The sequence below is a fragment of the Oryctolagus cuniculus genome, chromosome 10 (assembly GCF_964237555.1).
Source record: "Oryctolagus cuniculus chromosome 10, mOryCun1.1, whole genome shotgun sequence".
NCBI lineage: Eukaryota > Metazoa > Chordata > Mammalia > Lagomorpha > Leporidae > Oryctolagus > Oryctolagus cuniculus.
The window spans coordinates 95,903,715-95,923,225 of record NC_091441.1 but is presented as its reverse complement, the minus strand read 5'-3'; positions in this window follow the sequence as shown (position 1 = coordinate 95,923,225).

Genomic DNA, 19,511 nt, shown 5'->3' with positions numbered 1-19,511 from the left:
TGACTGTCGCTTCCTTTTTCCCATTTCTCGAGCCTTGTGGACTCTGTTTGGAAAGGCTCTTAATCACCTCAAAAATAAAAACTACATATCGCAGGTAGGTATTGGGCACCAAAGTTGGGTCACAGCTTGGGACTGCCGTATCCCATATCCCAGAGCCTGTCTTCAGTTCTTTCTCCTCTGCTTCAGATCCAGTTTCCTGCTAACATTTCCCGTGAGAGGCAGCAGATGCTGGCTTAACTTCTTGAATCTTTGCCATCCATGTGGGACTCCAGATGGAGCTCAGTCTGGCCCAGCCCTGGCTGTTGCAGGCATCTGGGGGAATGAACCAGTGGATGGATGGAAAATTCTCTCTCTCTTTTTAATTTAGGAAATTACATTTGGAAATAATTTTATTTTGTATTTAACAATGTTTAGATTGTATGTTATACCTATAATTGACAGATTTAATTTCAGATTGATTTCTTAGGGGTCCATTTCTCCCCCCAAAAAAGTACCTAACAGGACAATAGTTTTCACCTTGTTTGAGACTTTTGCAGCACAGAGAATCATTCTTGCAAAAATATTGGAAGGGGTAATTAATTTTCTCAAGAGCCTTTCTTAACCTAGATCCTGCCACCATGAAAGATAGGGATGGATAAATGATACAGACCTTCAACTGGCTGGTTCACTGCCCGAATGCCTGCAACAGCCGGGGCTAGATCAAGCCAAAGCCTGGAGCGCAGAACTTAATCTAACTCCTGCATGGACCAAGTACTTGAGTTGTCACCTGCTTCCTCCAGGGTGTGCATTATTAGCAGGAAGCTGGAATGGGGAGTGTTAGGAAAAGAGTTGCAGATTGGTGCCTCCTCACACAGAGCACCAAAATATTAGGAAAAGAGGCCCAGAATAGAGAGGAGTCAATGTATGAATTTACAGCCTGACCGAATTTATTCAAAGAAAATAAAGCTGTAGAGGTGGGGGACCAACTGCCTGCATGCACATCAATGGAACATGTGGCAGAAGGCTCCAACCCCCAGGGGCCGGGCCTTTATAAGGAGGGCTAGTGCTGGGGGTGGGGGTAGGGGGCAGCAGGGAGGGGAATTCCTGGAACTGGGCGGGGCCTGGGGAACCTGGAAAAGAATGCAGTGTGGGGTATGAAGGCCATAGGGTGTGAGACCCAATTGAGTTTCAAGGGCAAGGAATGTACTCCAAAGATTTTTTTTTTTTTATTAGACAGAGTTAGAGAGACAGCGAGAAAGGTCTTCCTTCCATTGGTTCACCCCCGAAATGGCTGCTACGGCCAGCGCACTGCGCCAGTCTGAAGCCAGGAGCCAGGTGCTTCCTCCTGGTCTCCCATGTGGGTGCAGGGGCCCAAGCACTTGGGCCATCCTCCACTGCCTTCCCGGGCCACAGCAGAGAGCTGGACTGGAAGAGGAACAACCGGGACTAGAACCCGGCGACCATATGGGATGCCAGCACCGCAGGCAGAGGATTAACCAAGTGAGCCACAGCGCTGGCCCCAACATTCCAAAGTTTATCTCTTGTTGCAATGAGGGAGAATTATGTCCTTATGTCCTTGTTCCATCAGGAAGCAGTCTTGAATGCCTGTTCCTTCTTCTATCCTCAAGGTCTACCATAGTCCTTGGAAGGTAGGAAGTGTTGAGATGTTGGTTGGCTGGCTGAATGAGAGAGAGACAGATTGAACATGACGATCTCATTTCTGCTTCAGGTCCTTTGCACTTGGTTGATCTTTCAGTGTGGAGTTGCAATCATTGCTCCTTCTCCTCTTTCAGTTCTCAAGCCATGTGTCATCTCCTTGGAAAGGTTATTGGAAAGCAGAGAAACAGAGATACAAAGAAGAAGAGATCTTTCTAAAAGTCTTAAAAATCCTCAGTGGCCACAGGAATGGAGCTAACATAATGAAGTCCTGAGCACCAGACCACTGCTATCCTATCTTTCCCTCTCTACTGCTCTATCTAGATCATTTCTTCCCAACATGCAGTGATTTCCTAATGAGCTACCTGTGGCCTCCCCTGACTCCCTTTCATGCTATATTCAGCTGGTATTTTAATATGACTTTGCCGCTTTCCTGCTCACCAGTTTTTGCCTGCCACGTTAAAAAATGTCCAGCCTTCCTAGTGTAGCAGTAAACGCTTCCTTGATTTATCTTCTCAAATTTTGCCCTTTGACCTCTTTTCTTAATGGATCCCTTATGCTTCTACACATGTAATTCCTAATTCCTCTTGAAGGAAACTTTCTACCTGTTAAAATCTTATCTCTCCTCCAAGGCGGGGTATGTTCCTATCAAATAAGATAACAAATGTGAAAGGACTCCACAAACTGAAAAAAATTATATAATTAGTAACAAGATAGCATTTCCCCATCTTTCTCTAACTTTCTTTAATGTCCAGAACTGATATTGGAAATGACCCCCTAAAAATCTATATGAAAATGTGGCCCCTTAAAGTTCCCCAGAAGTCCCATCTGGGGAGCCACATATGCTATCGAAATTTGGGGTGCCATATATCACCATATGCTTGTTAATAAATCCCCAATATTAATAAGCCCAAGAGGGTTCTTGCCTAATATTTATTTATTTGACAGGTAGAGTTATAGACAGGGAGAGAGAGACAGAAAGGTCTTCTTTCCGTTGGTTCACTACCCAAGTGGCTGCCACGGCCGGTGCTGTGTTGGTCCGAAGCCAGGAGCCAGGTGCTTCCTCCTGGTCTCCCATGCGGGTGCAGGAGCCCAAACACTTGGGCCATCCTCCGCTGCACTCCTGGGCCACAGTAGAGAGCACTGGAAGAGGAGCAACTGGGACTAGAACCCGGTGCCCATATGGGATGCTGGCGCCGCAGGCGGAGGATTAACCAAGTGAGCCACGGCATCAGCCCCATTGCCAAATATTTAGAGAAGAATTCTAAATACCGGCATAAATAAACGAGGCAGCATGGTACAGTTTAGGCTTCAATTTAGTGCGAAAGATGTGTAGGAGAGTGAGAGCTTTATCTAAAAGAGAGAAGGGTAAATCTGGGTTCATACTGAGCACCAGGAACCAGCCACATGGAGGAGCATCTAGGCCAGAAAGCTAGAAAGGCCAGCTGCCCTGGAGGCGCAGGGCTACAGCAAGCCCCCTCCTGGCAAGAGGCCAGGGAAAAGAAGAGAGGGGACACACCACGTCCCAGGCTTTTAACCCCCTTCCAAAGGGAGTGGTTAATTAACCTGATTGGCCAGTGGGCATTCAGGTGTGGCCAGGTAGGGGGCCTGAGGTCACACAGGGGTGTGGTGAAGGCGTGGTCTTCCAGCTCACAAAGCGAATCGATTTTAACCTGTATGCCTGCCTACTTCAGAACTAGTTTACCACTGCTGTATGTGGCTGTTAAGCTCTTGAAATGTGGCCAGTATGAGTTGAGATGCACCACACAATATACATAGTGCGTCACAAAAATTTGGAAACAATAATGTAAAATACCCCAAGCCTTTCTTATTAATGACAAAAGAGGGGAAGGGAGGGGGGGGAGGAGGAGGAGGGAGAGGGAGAGGGAGAAGGTGGGAGAGAGAGAGAGAGAGAGCGCCCTTCTACCTTCTGCTGGTTTACTCTCTAAATGCCTGCAAGAGTCAGGACTGAGACAGGTCAAAGCAAGGAACAGGGAACTCAGTTTGGATCTCCAATGTGAGCAATAGGAACCCAAGTACTTGAGCCATCACCTGCTGCCTCCCAGGGTGCACATTATCATAAAACTGGATTTGGGAACAGACCCAAAATTTAAATCCAAACCCACGTGGGATGTGGGTATCCCAAGTGGTGTTCAGCCATTATTACATCAAATGCTCACACCTTTTATTTTTTAATGCAATCACTAGAAAATTTGAAAGTACACACTTGGCCTAAAATTATGGTTGATATTACCTTTCTGTTTTTGTCTAGGATGAAAATCTTATTGGCCTAGCCCAGAAAAGGCACTTCATAAAAATTTGTTTAATGAAAGGGTGGTCTTAATAATGGATAACATTTATTCGGAGTTTTCTCTGTGTCAAGTGTTCTAGACACTTTCCATGTAAATTATTTAATCCTCACAACCACAATTCATATAGCACTCATCCTGTGATGGCAGTGTTCTGAGTGATTTTCATGTATTAATTCATGTAAATCTCAACCTTATTAAGTGGGTTCTACTACTATTTCCATTTTACAGATGAAAAACTGAGTCAGAGAGCGCTCAAATGGCTTGCCTAAGTTCATACAGAAACAGAGCTGAAATCAGAATCAAGAGCCTGGCTCTATAGTTTGCGTCGCTAACTCCCGTGTTATGCTGACTCCCCACATGGAAGCAGTACTGAAACAGGATATATATTCCCATGGTTATTACAGGGTAGAATGGGAGGTGGGTGCTGGAAAGTGCTTGAATGTGTCTGTTTTCTCAAAGCTGCACAATAACTGGCCACATTTTTTCTTTTCTAGGCATCCGAGCAAATTTCCTTTGGGCATCTCTGAACGGATTAGCTGCCCATCTCTGCCCCAATTTCTTGGCTGAAGGGATGGGCTGTTCTGAAAGACAGTGACCTCTGGAGCTGCAGCTGGAGCTGCAGAGGGCCTGGGAGTTACCACTAGATACTGGAGGAGCACAAGGTTACCTCAATACTGGCTTGAAGGAACATGGAAAATAGATGACATTTATATTTTTATTAACATTTCATGCGTTTTTCTCACAGCTATACCCTTTGTATTTTTTATTTCATCTGGGACCAAAAATCTTAGCTCTGTATATCATTTTTCTACCTCACATCCTAAATTGTTATTTTTCATAACGACTTCCCTTTTTTAAAAAGTTGTGTAGCCTCACACTGGACATTCTGTGCAAGTCAGCATTTGATGTTTCTTTTTGAGGGACAGAGAGGGAAAGGAAGAGATGGAGAGAGAGAGTGTGTGTGTTCCCATCTGCTGGTTCATTTCCAATTGCCCACAAGGGCCTGAGATGAACCAGGCTGGAGCCAGGAGCCAGTAACCAATCCAGGTCTCCCACGTGGGTGGCAGAGACTAAATTACTTGAGCCATCACATGCTGCCTCCCAGGATGTGCACTGATGGGAATCTGGATTGGAAGTCAGGGCCAGGAATCAAACCCAGGTGTTCCAATATGGGAAGGTAGCATCTTAACCAGCACCCTCTCCACTAGGCCAAATGCCTGCCCCTAAATCAGCATTTTTGGAGCCAATAAACACCTCATCAATTCAAGTGAAGCAGTGGTTATTTTACTGTACAAATGACTTTCTGAAACTACCTGGACTATTTTGTATAGAAATGTGGAAATGTGCATATTTACAGTATTATTTTCCTAAGATAATTCATTTGTTTAAAAAGTTTAGGATATTCATCTGTAGTTTTTAAAATATATCACAAAGTTAATCAAATTATCCATGTCATTAGTGGGTCTGTCTGTGAGATTTACAGTCTGTCTTTAAGAAGTGAAAAAGGGATGTTTGGACTCAACCTTTTGGTTCCATTATAGAAAGAGAAATATTATTCTAATTATGATAGCTAACTTTTGAACTCATGATCTAGTTTTAGCAATATAGTACAGTGTAAATGTTTACAGTGGTAGATGGAATGGAATATTAGTCCAGGTTTTTTTAAAAAATATTTTATTTGAAAGTCAGAGTTACACAGAGAGAAAGAGAGAGGTCCTCTATCCACTGGTTCACTCCCTAACTGGCCCCAACATCTGGAGCTGTGTCGATCTGAAGCCAGGAGCCCGGAGCTTCCTCCAGGTCTCCCACATGAGTGTAGAGGCCCAAGGACCTGGGCCATCTTCCACTGCTTTCCCAGGCCACAGCAGAGAGCCAGACCAAAAGTGGAGCAACCAGACTCGAACCTGCACCCACATGGGATGCAGGCACTGCAGGTTGCCATCCCAGCCACTATGGCACTTGGCAGCCCCAAGTCCAGATTTTTAAAGTAAAACTTTTAGAGAGTGAGATATCAGTTGCCTTGTAGGGGTACTGACTGATCACTAAAAGCTAAATTTTTGTTTAGAATTGTATATTACAATACCAAAACGGGTGCTACTTTCTAAGCCCTATCTTATTATCCCTAAATATAAGTATGCATTTATTACTATGTTTATAGATCAAGAGATAAATTGATCTGTACATGTGGGAAATAAGTCCACTGATGACCTTTCTAGAGAGGACTGTGATAGGTTTTCAAAGGAATAGGCACATACTAAGGTTTCAGTGCAGAAAGTAAGAGCCATAAAAGGAAAAAGAAATGAATCTGTCAACCATGAGGTTGATATATAAGGAATATCTGTGATCTTCCTGGAAGCCAGCGCAAAGTGGGAAATACAGCAGTAAGTGACTGTTACCAGAAATGTGTGAAACACGCCCTCCTTAGACCACCTACCCACCAAAAGATGAACTCAGAAACATGAAGGAAGCGAGGTGTTTTTATTTTTTTTAAGATTTATTTTATTCATCTGGAAGCTGGGGCAGGGGGAGAGACAGGGAGAGGTCTTGTATCTGCTGGTTTACTCCCCAAGTGGCTGCAATGTCCAGGCTGGAGCAGGCCAAAGCCAGGAGCTTTTCCTGGGTCTCCCATGTGGGTGGCAGGGCTCAGGGACTTGGGCCATCCTCTGCAGCTTTCCCAGGCACATTAGCAGGGAGCTGGATCAAAAGCAGAACAGCTGGGACTTGAACTGGCGCCTACATGGGGTGCCAACACTGCATTTTTCTCATTTTTAAATTTGTGCTCATAAGAGAATTTGTATGGATTACTTAATCCTCCATGACAGAAGTGCATTTATTTAACCAAATCAGCATTTAGATGAGGTCTTAAACACTGCTTTGCTTTTGACTTTAAAATTCTATTATTTATGTATAATTTTTTCATGACAACTGCTGTTTTCCTAGTATAGTCAAAACACATTATTGCTTATAAACAGAGAGAATAATTATACACAATAAACTTAAATGTGTGAGTGCTTAAAGAAACATTTATTTTGCCAACAAAATTCCACTTCTAGTCTTTCTACAACCAAACAGAATGAATAAGACCTTACTCTGGTTTGATATTCCCTGTTCTTTTAATTGCAGGTTCAGTGAAAATAGGTTTGTTTTATAGTCTCCTAGGGAAAAAGTTTTTATCTATTTATTTGAAATGCAGGATGAGAGAGAGAGAGAGAGAGAGAGAGAGAGAGAGAGAGAGAGATTCCCCACCCACAAGTTCACTCCACAGATGTTTGTGATAGCACAGGGCGGTCCAGGCTGAAGCCAGGAGCCTGGAACTCCACTCAGGACCCCCTCCCTAGGTTAGGGCACATACCTAGGGCATCCTCCAGTGCTCTCCTGGGTACCTCAGCAGGGCACTGCATCAGAAGGCGAGCAGCAAGAATTCAAAACCACGCTCTGATGTGGGATGCTGGGGTAGTAGGCAGCAGCTGTACCTACTGGGTTACAGCACTGGCCCCTTTGAGGTGTTAGGTTTTAAGATTTTAGGGTTCACAGAAGGTGAAGGTGCAACTGGTTAAAGCAGAAAAGACTTTATTTTAGGGAGGCCAAATAGAGGGGCGAGAGAGCTGAGGGTTTGAAGCCAGGCTTCATGCTGTTTGAGCAGCAGAGTCCCTTCTGGAGCTGCCCTTTGGGGGAGGTGCAGAACCCTGCACAGACCCTGACAAGGTGGGTGGGAGACGTACAGAAAGGCTCCTTGGTGAAGTGTGCAGTGGACGGTCTTGCAGTTTGGAGGGTCCCAGGTGTGAGGATTTCCCAAGCAAATTAAACGTTTCACTAGCCTTTAGATTATCTCTCTGGGCCCAGTCTCAAAAGGTCTGGGGGTTCAGGCCCAGAAGCCTAATAGGTTCTCATACTAGGGAGAGGTTCTTTATGACCCAGGGGTAACTGTTCAAGGGAGGGATTGTTAACCACACTTTACAGGATAATTTTAGGGAAGTTGCCAGAATCTCACTGAGAGAGAGATTATTGCTAATGACTCAGTATTACTCTTTTGTTCTCAACAATTGTACAACACAAACAATTGGGATAATATTACTCAAGTTCAAATGTGATTCTCAACCTCAAAAAAGTCATCTTTCACAATTATCACTAATTTACTTCTTTTGCTAGGACTCATTTGTTTTTGATGGCAAGTATGAAGCAGAGATTCTGAAAATGGAATCTGACAACTGAAGAAGTGTTGCATGATATTACTTTTTTCATCCCTTTCGAATGTATTTTTATCTGCTCCTTCGTGGCACCCAGTCTTTCATGTTTGGACTGAGAAGTTTCACAAGAATGTAGGGGACCATATGTGCAGAAAAGTGGAGAAGCAAGTGGAGATGGCTCTAAGCACCTTGAGTACTGACCTGTTTGGTCTCTAGTTGCTGGGTTCTATTCAACCAGCTGGCAGAGGAGGGGAGCAGGTGCAGAGGAAGCCAACAGGGCTGGTGCACAAGACAGAGGGAGCTGTGGCTCAGCTTCCTGCTACAGCGGCAGCATCAACACTTAACGCTGGGATTTACTTGGCTCACCCAGTACTAGGTTAGGAGCTCAGCTTTTCAACTGTTCCCATGTGGGAGAAGCCGCCCAGAATATGATTCTCATCATTTCAACTGAGTCACTGTTTTTAGAAATGTGAAATCCTGAAGTGACTCTGCTGAGTTACATTTTCCATCATAAGCCTTGAAAATGTTCACGTCTTCAACTGGGCATTTCCATTTCTAGTATTCTAAAGAAACAATGAGAGATGTTCAGACTGGTGCACAAGGACATTTATCCCAGCATTATTTGGAATTAAAAAAAAAAAGCCATGCCTCTGTGCAATAATGAGAGGTTGGCTAAGTTTTGAATTACAAGAGGACACTGTACATTAAAATAGCAAGAAACCAAAGCAGGTGTTTTTTTCTATAATAAAAAAGTATTCTTTTTTATAATTAAAAATAAACATCAGCACTTTCCAAAAGTTATACCTGTTAGAAACTCAGAGTTCATTTCTAGTTTTGTTTTAATGGTTTGGATAATTATTCAAAATATTTTTCTTTCAGTACCGATGGAAAATGAACAAACAAGATTTCCTCAAGCAGTTGTTAACTTTCAGAGCACATTTTAAAGGCAGGCTTATTCCGTAAGGTTATTTTGACTCCAATTGCATTGGTGCACACAAATATACACGTGGGCATCCCACACAAGTGAGCGTGTCAAATCCCTGTTCTTTGGTTTTCTCTTCAGTATGAATAGAGTCTGGCAAGAATTAAGGAAACAGCTTCAAATTCCTAGCTGGTGAGTTTGTAAAACTCCTGACTGCTAAAGAAGGCAACGCCTTTTTTTAAAAAAATATTATTTATTTATTTATTTGAAAGTCAGAATTACAGAGACAGAGAGGCAGACAGACAGAGAGAGAGAGAGAGAGAGAGGTCTTCCATCCACTGGTTCACTTCCCAGTTGGCCCCACCAGCCAGAGCTGCGCTGATCCGAAGCCGGGAGCCAGGACATTCTTCCAGGTCTCCCACACGGGTGCAGGGGCCCAAGGACTTGGGCTATCTTCTACTGTTTTCCCAGGCCCTAACAGAGAGCTGGATTGGAAGAGGAGCAGCAGGGACTGGAACTGGTGCCCATATGGGATGCTGGCACTGCAGGCGGCACCTTAACCAGCTGCGCCACAGCACCAGCCTAGAAGTCTTTTGAATTCAAGCTTTGTAAAGGATCTATTGGTAAGGCTATTAAGTAAAAAAATTCACTTAATTTTTTTTAAAATATTTATTTATTTCAAAGTTAGAGTTACACAGAGAGAGAAGGAGAGATGGGGGGGGGGAGAGGGGGGAGAGAGAGAGAGAGAGAGAGAGAGAGGTTTTCCATCCACTAGTTTACTCCCCATTGGCCGAAATGGCCAAAGCTGTGCAGATCTGGAGCCAGGAGCTTCTTCCAGGTCTCCCACGTGGGTGCAGGGGCCCAAAGACTTGGGCCATCTTGCACTGCTTTCCCAGACCCTAGCAGAGAGCTGGATCGGAAGTGGAGCAGCCGGAAAATAAGAAAATTCTATTAGCTATGCATTTGGCAAAAATGCAAGTAGTTCTGGTCTGAAGTGCACAGGCTGCAGAGGTCCCTGATTTATGCCCAAGGCTCTCCAAGGGTCAGGGCCTTTGTGGAGGGCTGCCAGGCACAGCACTCACCAAGCATGCTCTGGAGTACCCACCGCAAGCAATGTGTTTGCTTTAACTCTCATTCCCAAATAAGGGGCATTTCAGCTTGAGGGACAAAGAAGCTGTTTTTGAAATCTAAGACCAGTGAAGGAAATGACTTCTTTTGATCTCCCAAGTGATGTGATGCTTGCCTGGTTGTTAAGACATGGGCCAGGGCAAAAGGAGCATTCTCTTTGCTATCCTCTTAGTGAGCTGTCAGTTTCAGGAGAAAGCTTCAGAGTTCTGCACACTGCTTTTTGCTGTAGATCTCGAAAATGCATTCAAATATTCAATCACTCCCACTATGAATTCAGTCTAATCTGACCAATCTTTATAGGCTCTTACTGCATGCAAGTCCGGGCAATGGGACCGATAACAACAACTGGTATTTATTTAGCACTTACTGTGTGCCAGGCAACCATGGTGAGGAACCGGCCAGAGCTTTGGGCTGTGATGAGTGAGTTTCTTCTTGTCTCCCACAGCTCTTTGAGCTTTTGTTCAGCGGGCTGTTCTTGTAGACTCCTCAGTGAACACTGGGGCGAGTCCCGCAACATCTCTGGTTTCTCTTAGGCCGCACGCTCTGTCTCTACTGAATAATCAGACTGTCCAGTCCTCAGTGGTGGTCAACACTCCCAATCTAGGTTTCAGGTGCAGGCTTTTCCCTTCCACACCAAGGCTTGCGATACACAGGAAGTGGGTAAAACTGCATCTTTTCCTCTCCTTTCTCCCACTTGAGTCATCTCTGGGTTTTACTCCTTCTCCTAGAGCTGCCTTCCTTTTTTTTTTTTTAAATAGATTTATCAATTAATCCATTTATTTGAAGGTTGGAGTTACACAGAGGGGAGAGGGAGAGAGAGAGACAGAGAGACACAGCGAGAGAGAATGATTCTTCTATTTGCTGATTCACACCTGGCATGTCCACAATGGCTGGTGCTAGGTTAGGCCAAAGCAAAGAGCCAGCTTCATCTGGGTCTCCCATGTGGATACATGGGCTGAAGGATTTGGCCATCCTCCACTGCTTTCCCAGGAATATGTGCAGGAAGCTGGATCGGAAGAAGAGCAGCCAGGACTTGAACTGGCACCCATCTGGGATGCTGGCGTAGCATGCAGCAGCTTTGCCCACTCTGCCACAGCACTGGCCTTGTTCCTATGATTTCTGACTCTTCCAGGGAGGGGGAGCTCAGGGGACTAGCAAAGTTCCTACTTACGATATCTTTGTAATCTGGGTTGATGCTCCCTGAATCTAGCTTTTGAGGGTTCTTTGGAAATATAACTGCTGGGAATCCATCAAAAATGCTAACTCTGACAAGGTCAAATGCATCTCTGTTCCCACTCTAGGCTTGCTCCCTCCTCTTGCCGCCTGTAATCTGCGATGTGCTTCCAGGATTGACTGCTGACGTTTCCTTCGTCCTGCCAGGCAGCCATCCTATAACTATCCACACAGCCGTCAGCAGGGAATCAGCAGTCATAGTCGAAGGAGGTGAGGAAGGATTTTTGACAGGAGGAGAAAGCAGCTAGACATGAAAAGGGAGATTGCGATAAGACTATCTTCATCTTTCAGAAATCCTCTTGTGAATCTCTGAGCAATCATCTACCTTAAATCTAGTATGAATTGTGATGGGATTAACTGGGATTGGCTGATTCTTTAAGACATTCTGTCTCCATAGTGTGTCTCCTAAAAGACAATGATGTCGTCACTGACTTGCATTTGTTGTCTACCTGTTGAAGCCTGGCTGGCAGTGTTCTGACCAGCATCAAGTCTTGCATAGCAGATCCTCCTGTCTCTTCTGAGCGCGTGGTAGGTGGGTGAAGTGTTGCATCCTGAATCACTTTTGTTCTCAGAAGTTACACTGCTTTAACTCGCGCACACTTTCTGATTATTGTCTGTTTGTCATCTCTTGTTGCCAACAAGATTTTGCAGCCTAATAAGGCAGGCGTGGCACACCTGGGTGCCGGCAAGGGCCAAGCCGATGGGGAATGAGGACTGTGGTGCATGGGGAGTGCCTTCCTTCTCTGAAGGGGACAGAAACTTTATCTCCAGCCAGTTCTCACCATGTGGGATAGGGATTCATGGTGGCTGGAACTGCTGATGGTTTCAAGAGAGATATAAAAGGTAGCTAATTATCAGAAATTTTCTTATTTTTAAAAGTGGATAACATTCATATTTTTGAAAAACATGGTGCTGGCCAAGCAAAACATATCTGGGGTTTCAATACAGTCTGAGTCACCTATTTGCAACCTTAGCTTTAATACGTATCTCCTGACAATAATTAAACTCCTCATAGAGCCGAGTTTGAAGAGACTTACCATTGAAAAAAAAATCAACTTTTTTATTGTGGGAAATTTCAAACATTGAAAAGTAGGTTTGTATAGTGAACACCTTTTCCATATCAACAGACTAAATAATTATCAACTCATAGCCAGTCTTGTTCCACCCAGGCTCCCATCGTCTTGTCCTCATTTCCTCTTATTTTAAAGCAAATCCTAGACATCAAATAATTTCACCTGTCAAGATTTTGGTGTACACTGCCTCAAGATAAGAAATCTTTAAAAATACATAACTGAAATTCCTTTTTCCAATGACAAAAAACAATAACTCATTAATAACATTAAATATCCACTGATCTAAAATCCTAATTATAGAATTTTTCTTTATAGCTTTCATCTTTTCAAATCAGGGTTAACTGTATTTCAGTTGGTTGCTATGTCTTGAAAATTCTTTTAATCTATAAATGAATATAACATTTTAATAAAAACAAAACATTCTAATAAGGAAGAGAAAATTGGAGTAGGCCTTTAGTCTAATGATTAAGATGCCTACTATCACTTTGGGGACCTGTCACTCCCCCTCTTCGTGGAGGAACGACACAGGACCCTGCGCTGTTCTTTTGTCTGCTCGGCCCTCCCCGGGTTTGCTGCTGGTTCTTCTCGGGTTGGCTACCGTCCCTTCCACCTCCGTGGAAGGGCGGTTCCCCCTGCCACTTTCCCCACTTCCGCGGGGGAGTGGCACACCGCCGGCCGGCTCTCTCGGGGGCTGCACAGGTGTTCCTTCAGATAGATGTTCCTGGTGCATGTTGTCTCTCTCCTCCTTTATAGTCTTCTTCCACCAATCCCAACTCTGCTACCCACACGCCGAGTACGCTGCTCTCCTCCAATCAGGAGCAGGTCCTACAGTTTATTGGTTGAACTGGAGGCAGCTGTGCAGAAGCTGTTTACTCCTCTCCCAGCGCCATATTGTGGGAGAGCAGATGCATAGAATAAGTCTTAATTCCAGTAACTTAGTCTAGTCTGAGTTGCTCCCCACAGGGACCTGTAGGTTTCAACTCTGGCTCTGGTTCCTGACTCCAGCTTCCTGCTAATGCAACCCGTGGAGGGTGGTGATGGCTCCATGTCTGGGTTTCTGCCATCCATGTTGGAGAGCTGGATTAACTTTCCAGTTCCAGGCTCCAACCCTGGCCATCCTTAGCCACTGTAGGTATCTGGGGTATGAGCCAGTGGATGGGAGTTTTTTCAATATATCTGTGTCTCTGACTGCCTCTCAAATACATTAATTTTTTAAAATGTAGGGGCCGTAGTGGTTTCACAGTTAAGTTGCTGCTTAGGATGCCTGCTTCCCACGCTGCAATGCTGGTTCAAGTCCTGTCCTGTCACCTCTGCTTTGATTCAGCTTCCTGCAAATGTATGCAGCAGATGATGACGCAAGCAGTTTGATCCTGTCACTCATGCAGGAGATTTGAATGGAGTTTCAAATGGGCATTTAGCACGTGACCCAGTTTAGGAGAGCTCTCTGTTTCTGTCTTTGTCTCTCTGCCTCTCAAATAAAGAAATTCAAACAACTCTCAGATTTTTTTTTAAAGATCTATTTATCTGAAAAGCAGAGTTACACACACACACACACACATGCACACAGAGGGAGAGAGGGAGGGGTAGAGAAAAAGAGAGAAAGAGAGAGAGAGAGAGAGAGAGAGAGAGAGACTGAATCTTCCATCTGGTTCACTCCCCAAATGGCTGAAATAGCCAGGGCTTTGTCAGACCAAAGCCAGGAGCCAGAAGCTTCTTTCTGGTCTCCCAGGTGGGTGCAGGGGCCCAAGGATATGGGCCACCTTCTACTGCTTTCCCAGGCCATAGCAGAGAGCTAGATCAGAAGTGGGGGAAACTGGGACTTTTTTTTACTGGCACCTTTATGGAATATTGGCACCCCAACTGGCACTTTTACCCATTACATCAATTCTACAACTCTCAAATATTAAAAGAAGAAGAAGGCTGTGGTGGCTGCAAGGGTGTTCATTCTCATTCCTTTATTCAATATTATACTAGAAGGCCTAACTAGGGCTAGAAAAAGAAATCAAAAACACCCAGAATGAAAAAGAACACCATTGTTGTATAGTACACATCCCATAAGAGTGCTGGTTCAAGTCCCAGCTGCTCTACTTCCTATCCAACTGCCTGCTAATGTCCCAAGAGCAGCAGAGGATGGTTCAAGTACTCGGGACCCTGTACCTGCATGGGAGACCCAGATGAAGCTCCTGGCTGTGACCTGGCCCTGGCCCAGCCCCAGCTGTTGCAGCTGTTTGGGGAATTAACCAGCAGGTAGAAGGATCTTTGTCTATCCTTCTCTCTTTAACTCTGCCTTTCAAATAAACAAACAAATCTTTTTTTAAAAAGCCTGCTTATTTTAAAAATAATGGTGTGGTACTCACATAGACACATAGATCAATGGAATAGATTTGAAAGCCCAAAAATAAACCCATATACCCATGGTCAATAGATTTTGACAAGAGCACCAAACAACTGAGTGAGGGAAAATAGTGCTTTTTATCCATTGAGTTGGCCCCCAGCTTACGCCATATATGAAAAACTCATGGCCAGCACTGTGGCGTAGTAGGCTAGGTCACTAACTGAGGTGCGGGGATCTTGTATGGGTGCTGGTTCATGTTCCAGCTGCTGCTCTTCCAATCCTGCTCTCTGTTAATGTGCTGGGAAAGCAGTACAAGATGGCCCAAGTCCTTGGGCCTGTGCACCCACCTGGGAGACCTGGAAGAAGCTTCTGGCTCCTGGCTTCTGATTGACCCAGCTCTAGCCACTGTGGCCATTTGAGAAGAGAATCAGCAGATGGAAAAACTCTTTCTCTGTTTCTCCCTCTCTCTGTCTGAAACTCTACCTCTCAAATAAATGAATAAAATCTTAAAAAGCAAACTCAAAGTAATAAAAAAAATCTGAGTTAAAACTGTAAAACTCTTAGAAGAAAACATAGGTATATATTGGTTGAACTCTTTAACACAGAATTATTCTTAGGTGTTTAAATCCAACTGAAAATTGATCCTTGTTAAAAATAAGAGTGGGAATAAGAGAAGGAGGAGATGTACTGTTCAGCACACACTCCCTTGGAATTATCCCTAAGGGTAAAGCTAAAAACTTGCCATGGGTCTCCAAATCCCATTAAGTTGGCAGTTACCAATGCCACCTTACTAGTTAAAGTGATCAGTTTAAGTTCATAACTGATCATAAAGATAGGATTAAGTGTCAAAGGGATCATATAAATAAAACCAGTGTTCGCTATTAATAATTAATTTAATGAAAAATGAGAGAACGATCCAACATGGGAAGCGGGATACACAGCAGACTCATAGAATGACAAACACCCTAAACAGCACTCTGGCCTCAGAATCAGCCCTTAAGGCATTTGGATCTGGCTAAAGAGCCCATGAGATTATCTCAGGCAAGGAAAGCCAAGACACTGTCGCAAAAAATGACCTACATGAAAGATCTCTGTGAGTGAGATCCCAGTGGAAAGAAGGGGCCATCAGAAAAGGAGGTATTTTTCTCTGAAGGGAGGAGAGAACTTCTACTTTGACTATGGCCTTGTCTAAATAAGGTCAGAGTTTGTGAACTCAAGAGGCTTCCATAGCCTTGGCAGCTCATAAAAGAGCCTCGGGTGATTACTGATGTCATAAATAAGAGTGTTAATTGTTAACAACAAGAGTCACTGTGCACTTGCTCCCCTCTTTCCTTAATGTGTTGTACTATGAGAATTAACAGTAAAACCAATCTTCAAACAGTACTTTATTCTTTGTGTGTCTGTGTAGGTATAATCTGTTGAAATATTTACTTAGTATATACTAAGTTGATTTTATGTATATAAAGATAATTAAAATGAATCTTGATGAAGAATGGGTTGGGAGAGGGAGTAGGAGATGGGATGGTTTGTGGGTGGAAGGCTGTTTATGGGGGGAAGAACTGCTATAATCCAAAAGTTGTACTTTTGAAATTTATATTTATTAAATGAAAGTTTTCTATTAAAAAAGAAAACATAGGTATAAACCTTTAAGGCCTTAAATAAATCTTTAAAAAGGGGGGTGGGGAGACGGCACTGTGACATAGCGGGTAAAGCTGCCACCTGCAGTGGCACCTGCAGTGCCAGCATCCCATATGGGTTCTGGTTTGAGTGCCCGCTGCTCCATTTCTGATGAAGCTCTGCTAAGGCCTGGGAAGGCAGCAGAAGATGGCCCAAGTGCTTGGGCCCCTGCCCGTGTGGGAGACCTGGAAAGAAGCTCCTGGCTTTGGATCAGCACAGATCCAGCCATGCAACCGTCTGGGGAGTGAACCAGCAGATGGAAGATCTCTCTCTGTTTCTGCCTCTGCCTCTCTGTAACTCTGCCTTTCAAATAAGTACAAACACCTTCATGGCCTTGAATTTGGCAACAATTTCTTTATGTATGACATCTAAAGCATGGGTAAGCAAAGAAAAAAATAGGTAAATTTGGCTTTATCAAATTTTTTAAAGATTCACTTATTGGACAAGAATTACAGAGAGACTGGAATCTTTCATCCACTGGTTCATTCTCCAAATTGTGGCAATGGCCCAGGATGGGCCGGGCCAAAGCCAGGAGCCTGGAATTCCATCTGGGTCTCCCATGTGGGTGGCAGGTGTGCAAGTGCTTGGATAATCATCTACTGCTTTCCCAGATGCATTAACAAGGAGCTGGACAAGAAGTGGAGTGGTGACTCTAAACAGTGCCCATACAGAATACTGGCACCACGGGCAACAGCTTAACTCACTGAGCCACAGTGGCAACCCCAGACTTCAGCAAAATTTTAAAATTTCATACATCAAAAGGACAGAACTAAGAAAATAAAAGCAGTCAATAAAATGGGAGAGATTCGCTTGCAAACCAGATATCCAATAAGGATATAGTATCTAGGTTATGCAAAGAACTCAACAATAAAGGCAAGTAGCCCAATTTAAAATGGACAAATGATCTGAATAGACATTTCTTCATAGAAGATACACACATGGAGCCTGTGAGAAAGTTGCTCCATCATCACTAGTAATCAATGACATGCAAATCAAAGCAACAATGAGGTGTCTTTTCTCACACGATAAGAAGGCTATGATAACAAGAAGACAGGCAGTAGTATGCATTGATGAGAATGTGGAGGAACTGGAAGCCCACACATTGTTGGTGGGAATGTGGAATGGCACAGTCACTTGGTAGTTTCTCAAGCCGTTTAACACAGTTACCCTATGACCTAGAAATTTCACTCAAAAGTATACATATGTCTATACAAACCTTGCACATGCAGGCCAGTGCTGTGCCACAGCAGGTTAAAGCCACAGCCTGTAGCACTGGCATCCCAAGTTGCTCTGGTTCAAGACCTGGCTGCTCCACTTCCAATCTAGCTCCTTGCTAACGTGCCTGGGAAAGCAGCGGAAGATGGCCCAGAGCTTTGGGCCCCTGCACCCATCTGGGAGACCAGGAAGAAACGCCTGATGCCTTTCTTGGGCCTGGCCCAATCCCGGCAGTTGCAGCCATTTGGAGAGAGAACCAGCAGATCGAACACCTACCTACCTCTCTCTCTGTCTTTCTCTCTCTCCAACTCTGCCTTTCAAATAAGTAAATCTTTAAAAACAAAAAAGCTTGCACTTGAAAGTTTATTACAGCATGATTCATAATAGCTGCCAAAAAGAAAGCAAGCCAAGTCATCACCTGACGTGTAGAGGAACAACATGGTATAACCACACACAAGGATACGATGTGGACAGCACATGAATGAAATACTAACATGTGCTTTAAGCATGGATGAATCTTGAAAATATGACAGTAAGGGGCCGGCGGCGTGGCTCACTTGGTTAATCCTCTGCCTGCAGTGCCAGCATCCCATATGGGTGCCGGGTTCTAGTCCTGGTTGCTCCTCTTCCAGGCCAGCTCTCTGCTGTGGCCCAGGGGGCAGTGGAGGATGGCCCAAGTGCTTTGGCCCCTGCACCCACATGGGAGACAAGGAGAAGGCACCCGGCTCCTGGCTTCGGATCAGCGCAGCACTAGCCGCAGCATGCCGGCCATGGTGGCCATTTGGGGGGTGAACCAACAGAAGGAAGACCTTTCTCTCTGTCTCTTTCTCTCTCACTGTCTGTAACTCTACCTGTCAAATAAATAAATAAAATATGACAGTAAGTTAAAGAAGTTAGCCACAAAAAACCACAAGTTGTTTACATTTGTATCAAATGTGCAGAAGAAGTGAATCCACAGTGCGGCTGTAGATTAGGAGATGCTGAGGGATTGGGGGAAGACGGTGTGGGGAGGGTCTGCAAAGGCATGCAGGTTTCCTTTGGGAACTGTGAAAATGTCCTGGAATCACACAGAGGTGATGATTGTACCACCTGGTGAATGTAACAATAACCTCTAAATTGTATGCTGTAAAGGGGAAATTTTATGCTGTGTGAAGTATTTCTCATTTAAAAACATACATTAAATATGTGATTACAAAAGAACACAACAACCTTTCTGCACAGGGGAGATTCTTTTGGACTCCCTACTACGCAGCTCTTGCAGACTGGGAATTGGATTTGGCTAATCATGTGGCTCCAAGAGAAGTCAGATGTATTTAATCTAGAAATCAATTTAATCTGCAGAAGCTTCCAGCCCTGTAAGTATTGTTTAGCTTTTCAGTTTAGTCCAGAATGCACGAGTTGTCAGTGTTACTGTTTAGCACTAATGGTCATTGAAGGCATTTAGGTCAATGTCAGGAATGCTTATCAGGGTGACAAATGAGATTGATTTTATCGCTGTGTTGCAAACATGCAAAATAAAGGTTCAAAGATGAAAATACAGAATTTTTTTTGAAAAACACAAAAGTGTATGCTGTTGTGTGATAGGACACTGTTTCACGAGGCAAGCTACAACCAGCACATTCACACAGTGGAGGAATGCACACGACAAAATTTACCATCCTAGCCATCTGTGAATATGCAGCTCAGTGGCACTAAGTACACTCCCAAGACTGTGCACCTGATATGGGGAATGCAGCAGGAAGCTTAGGTAGGAAGAAGTGAGCTGGAATTTTTGCCAGCCCTGGATTGTAACTC